Genomic DNA, 4676 nt, shown 5'->3' on the forward strand with positions numbered 1-4676 from the left:
GCAACCTCTGCCTCCCGGGTTCAAGTGATTCTCCTGCCTCAGCCTCCCGAGTAGCTGGGATTACAGGCATGTGCCACAACACCCGGCTAATTTTGTATTTTTAGTAGAGATGGGGTTTCTCCAAGTTGGTCAGGCTGGTCTCAAACTCCAGACCTCAGGTGATCCGCCCACCTCGGCCTCTCAAAGTGCTGGGATTACAGGTGTGGGCCCCCGCGCCCGGCCCACAGTAGCTATTTCTTACCTCTCACCCTGGGGCTGTGGACGGCCAGGCAGGGACTTCTGGGCAGACGTTGCTCTCAAGAACCGAAAGCCTGGGAGATGACTCTGTCTCAAACAAACAAACAAAAAAACACTGGGCAACAGAGTGAGACTCCGTCTCAAAAAAAAAACAAAAAAAAAAGGGCGTGGGGCAAAATCACCACGGCTCATACCTTAGACCAGAGTTATTTTGTTACTCAAGGCCACCAAGAAGCTGAGGGTTACCAGGCAAATCTCCCACTGACCTTGAATCTTGGATGAGTCACTTCCCCTCTCTGAGCCATCCCTGCCCTCCCCTCCTTCCTCCCTCTCACTCACTCCACTCCAGCCACAGGGGCCTCCTCGCTGTTCTAGGTTCCGGGTGCAGTCCTGCCTCAGGGCCTTTGCACGGACTGTGCCTGCTGCCAGGAATGCTGCTCCCCCTAACTGGACATGGTTCCCTCCTGACCTCTCTCTCTTCTCTTCTTGGATGTCACTCCGAAAGGCCTCCTCTGACCTACCTAGTAAAATCTGCAGCCCCACTGGGTGTGCTGGCTCATGCCTGTAATCCAGCACCTTGGGATGCCAGGGCTGGTGGATCACGTGAGGTCAGGAGTTCAAGACCAGCCTGGCCAACATGGTGAAGCCCTGTCTCTACTAAAAAAAAAAAAAAAAAAAAAAAAAATACAAAAATTGGCCAGGCATGGTGGCACAGGCCTGTAATCCCAGCCACTTGGGAGGTCGAGGCACGAGAATTGCTGAACCTGGGAGGTGGAGGTTGCAGTGAGCCGAGATCGTGCCACTGCACTCCAGTCTGGGTGACAGAGTGAGACTCTGTCTCAAAAACAAAAAACAAGAACAAAAACCCTGCAGCCCCCACATTCGTCTTTCCCTTTGCTGTCCTATCACGTGACCCACTGTAACGTTCACTCACTTATCTTGTTCCTTGTTCGTCTCTCCCACTGGTTAGTGAGTGTCACGAGGGCTGGAATTCTTATCTGTTTAGCTCACCGCTGTGCCCAATGCAAGGACTCCATAAATATGGTTGAATGAGTGAATGAGAAGGAAAAAGTCTGTTACAAACGTCATGGAATGGGGTCTCAGATTCACTTGAGAATCTCACTAGCTGCCTGAAGTTACTTTTTAAACATTCAGGTCAAGTGTGGTGTCTCACACTTATAATCCCAGCACTTTAGGAGGCCAAGGCAGGTGGACCACTTGAGGCCAGGAGTTTGAGACCAGCCTGGCCAACATGATGAGTCCTCATCTCTACTAAAAATATAAAAATTAGCCGGGTGTGGTGGCACGCACCTGTAATCCCAGTTACTTGGGAGGCTGAGGCAGGAGAACCGCTTGAACCCGGGAGGTAGAGGTTGTAGTGAGTCGAGATCGCACCATTGCACTCCAGCCTGGGCGACAGAGCAAGACTCTGTCTCAAAAAAAAAAAAAAAAAAAAATTTAAACATTCAGCTTCTCACTGTGCATTATCCACATGGTGCTTTTGGCTACAGTGTTGGATGACACACAATTCTAGAACACTCTCAACATTGCAGAAAGTTCTATTGGACAGTGCTAGCATAGACCCTGTCCTCACCCACCCCCCAGAAAAATGCAGTCACAGACACCCAATTTTCCCATGTTCTTTCTAAAGCTACCAGAAGCTTCATTCTATTCAAATAATTTAGCAGAAGTGGCAAACCGGAGGCCCCTGGGCTGGACACAGCCCCTGTTGTTCCCTAACAGGCAGGACATGTCTACGGCTTGAACTTTCTGCGGATCTGTGACTCCCCAGGTGGGTCTCCCATAGGGCACTGCTCTCCCCTGCCCCTCCGAGCAGAGCATCACTGCCACCTCCTCAGCAGAAATATTCACCTCCTCCTTGGCCCCTAGGGCCATCTGAGATTGAGACCTTGGTTTATAGACCAAGAAGATAAAGAATTTGGGTGGTGGAGAGGGGCGGGGTAAAATCGAGGTGGAGGCAGCTTCAGGAAGAGGTTGATCCAGCAATCACAGAGCCTGGAACCTGACGGCTGCATTGCCCCTGGCTGACCCTCTCCAGGCCTCAGTTTCCTCCTCTGCAAAACAGGGATGATAAAAAGTCAATATAGTGCTGGGAGGTCTGATGCTGGGCAGGTCGGGCTGGAGGCTGGACGAGTTCCCTGTGGTGGTTCAAGTCACTCATATAGCTGGGTTGGGCTGGGCGTGGTGGCTCACACCTGTGATCCCAGCACGTTGGGAGGCCCAGGCGGGCAGATCCCTTGAGGTCAGGAGTTCGAGACCAGCCTGGCCAACATGGTGAAACCCTGTCTCTACCAAAAATACAAAAATTAGCCGGGCCTGGTGGCACGTGTCTGTAATCCCAGCTACTCAGGAGGCTGAGGCAGGAGAATCGCTTGAACCCAGGAGGTGGAGGCTGCAGTGAGCCAAGGTCATGCCACTGCACTCCAGCCTTAATGATAGAGCGAGACTGGGTCTCAAAAAAAAAAAAAAAAGTGTGTGTGTGTATATATATATAGCTGGGTTGGAGCCCGTGGCGGAGGGCCTGGCCCCTGACACGCTGGCGAGGGTCACCCTGCAACTCTCCCGGGGTTCTAGCAGCCTCAGTTTGGCCATAGGGAAATGGGCGACCTAGGGAATCGCAGCACCCGTGCGGCGCCCCCTGATCGCACTCACCTTCCAGGGCCAACTTCATAGGGTCCCCACCTGCGGAGCGGGGGGTCCCGTGACTGGGACAGGCGTGTTCCAGGAGTGCCCCCTCCCCTTCAGGGCGCGGAGTCCTTCCCGGACTTCTTAAGTGACTTGGAGAGGGGCGGGGCCTAGTGGAGGCGGGGTAGGGAAGAGAGGGGCGGGCCTGGCGCGGGCATTCCCTCAACCTTATTGGTCCTCTCGCCCGTCACTCCCGTGCGCCCCCAACCCACCGCGCAGTAAAAGCCAGCCCCGCCCCGGCCCTGACGGTTTCAAGGCTGGTCTGGAAGCCGCCGCTACTGTGCTTGGGACGTCGCGTTAACCGCGGTGAGTGGCGGGGGCCCCTCAGTTGAGCTGGGGGGCGGTGTCCACCGAGTCCTGGGGCACCCCAGGGGCGGAGGGGTCGGGGAGCACCTTTCTCGGGGTGAGATTTGCTGGACTCTGAGGCCTGGGGAGGGGTCTTCAGCCCAGGCTGGTCACCCCTCCCCCCAGAAAAATCCAACTTCTGCAACGAAGCTTGGACTTTGAAACCCTCTTCTCACTTCCTGGGACTTTTGAGGGGCGAAAGAGCCCCCTAGAAGGGGTGATATTGAGGAAGGTGGGCTAAATACCGCCCCCGCCAGGTTTTCTCTAAATTTTGATCAGTTTGCTTGCTTTTGGAAACGCAATTTGCAGGCAAGTTTCCTCCTGGGGCAGAAACTTCGCCCTCCCTTCCGGGGTCTTCAGAGACACCCCCAGCCACCGTAAAGCCGCCTCCCTACAGATGGTTTTGCCCCGGGCGTTGGAAGGGGGATTGGCCTGGCTCCTGGCGCCCCCAACTGCTTCTGGGGAGGTCTTGGGCAAATCCTGCCCGCTTCCCTCGGGTGGGCGTGGCGGCGAAATGGCTTAAAAGTAGGAAGGCCTACCCCTTAACTGCTTTGGGGTTCTTGTCCCGGCTGGGCCTAGCAGTGGGACCTGGGGCTGTTGGAATTTTTGAAGTCCAGTCTTAGCATGCCCTGAAGTTGCTGGATGACTGGGTCTGGCCTGGAACTCCCCTTCTGGAGCCAGCGGCAAGGCAGGTCACTGACCCCCAGGGGTTTCACAGGACGTTGACATCTGCAGTGGCCACCCTTGCTTTAACCAGTTCCAGAAAGTCATGGTGGACAGAGGGGACGGGAGGCAGCTGCCTGAGTCCTAAGTGGGACTTGGGAATCTGTCGAGGCCAGGACTTTGATGCCTGCCTACCTGGCCGCCTGCCCAGGTGAGCTCGGGCTCCGAAGGAGGTGAGAAGAATAGATTTAGGCAGTGATCACTGGGAGGTAGGTATATCTCCTCACCTGACTTCCCAGTTGGGGGACTTTTGTAGCTAGCAGGAAGCTGGTTCCTGGCTGGCTGTACCCCTTTGTCCGTGGAAGCCACAGTGCGGTGAGATGGTTTATGGAGCACTTACTATGTGCCAGGCATGGAGCTGAGTTTCCCCGGGGCAGTGTCTCCTCCAGTCCACAGGGACTCCAGGCTCTTGTGAAACTTATACCCATTTCACAGATGTGGCAAGCAAGGCTCCTAGGAAATGCTGCCTACCCAAACTCCTATTCCTAGTGAGTTGCCAAACTGGGATTAGAACCCACTCTGGGCCGGGCGCGGTGGCTCAAGCCTGTAATCCCAGCACTTTGGGAGGCCGAGACGGGCGGATCACGAGGTCAGGAGATCGAGCCCATCCTGGCTAACACGGTGAAACCCCGTTTCTACTAAAAAATACAAAAAAACTAGCTGGG

At 55.0% G+C, this 4676-nt stretch overlaps 1 protein-coding gene across 1 annotated transcript in view; it reads left to right on the top strand.

Moving 5' to 3' along the window:
* The first annotated feature begins 3144 nt into the window (after positions 1-3144).
* The window catches only part of PLIN3 (perilipin 3), a 16562-nt gene continuing 15030 nt past the window's right edge, over positions 3145-4676 (top strand). Inside the window, exon 1 of the mRNA XM_026455520.1 lies at positions 3145-3249. The gene's annotated coding sequence lies outside the window, so the exon portion shown is untranslated. The remainder of the gene's footprint in view (positions 3250-4676) is intronic.

Source organism: Piliocolobus tephrosceles, chromosome 21, assembly GCF_002776525.5.
Source record: "Piliocolobus tephrosceles isolate RC106 chromosome 21, ASM277652v3, whole genome shotgun sequence".
NCBI lineage: Eukaryota > Metazoa > Chordata > Mammalia > Primates > Cercopithecidae > Piliocolobus > Piliocolobus tephrosceles.